The sequence below is a fragment of the Echinococcus granulosus genome (assembly GCF_000524195.1).
Source record: "Echinococcus granulosus chromosome Unknown EG_S00231, whole genome shotgun sequence".
In the NCBI taxonomy this organism is placed as follows: domain Eukaryota; kingdom Metazoa; phylum Platyhelminthes; class Cestoda; order Cyclophyllidea; family Taeniidae; genus Echinococcus; species Echinococcus granulosus.
The window spans coordinates 51,091-52,102 of NW_020170611.1; positions in this window are offsets into that span (position 1 = coordinate 51,091).

The window sequence follows — 1,012 nt, forward strand, 5'->3', positions numbered from 1 at the left end:
TTTTGCCAAACACCACTAATGCATGCTGTCCTACCAGCTCGACTCAGAGGGCTTAGCTGTTTCACTAAGCGATTCACACAATTCAACTGCTCTTTCCTAATACAAAAACTCGCATCTTCTCACACCCTCGTAAATAAAGCGCATTTTCTTCGCCTTCTTGAGACATGCAAGAAAGTTCACATCAATTTCAAAGGTCCCCTATCCATGCTCTGCCGCCTGCTCATGTCCATCCTGATTGTCGCTGAGTGCGTCCAGGTATTCATTGCGTGGAATCGGTTTTGCTGACCCTGTCAACGCATTGCATGGCGTGTAGAACTCACTCAACGAAGGAACAAGGCCACAAGCTCCAAACACCTAACCTACACTCTGAGAAATAATGACAACCAAACAACGACTCAGCCCCAACATCCTTCAGCCTATCCGAATGTATCCTTGTAACTTCTCTTGAATATAGCAAACAAGAGATTAATAAAGCTGCATAACTTAATTATTAAGAGTAGCATTGATATGACGAGTTTGTCAGCGTCCAGTTAATCTGCAAGTTGAAAGTAATTCACTTTGGCAAATGCGTTTGCAACACCACCTAGCCGGACTCCTAAGTACTGCTCAAAAAGGGCCATTCAGTCCATCATTGTAGATGGTGAGCTTTGCGTGAACCAACATGCAAAGTGGTTGGTTCATGCGTAGACAGCTTACTATCCCACACACCAATCATCTCGCTTACTGTTAAACTCGCTGACTTACCATCTACTTAACGACTGGCTATCCTGCAAATTACACCATCCACTGATATGACCAGTATGGATGGCGAATCCAGTGACCTGGGAAGCAGTCACACTCAACAGACAGTTGGAGACTTGGCAAACTAATCGTGAAATGCATAATAGCCAGTCGTTCTGCCTGTCCACCTGTTGACGAGCCAACCAACCAGCCAGATAGCTTGCATCCCGGTAAACTCAAATATCACCCAATTCGCTCCCCACCTACTACCCAAGCATCAACCAGAGAGGTG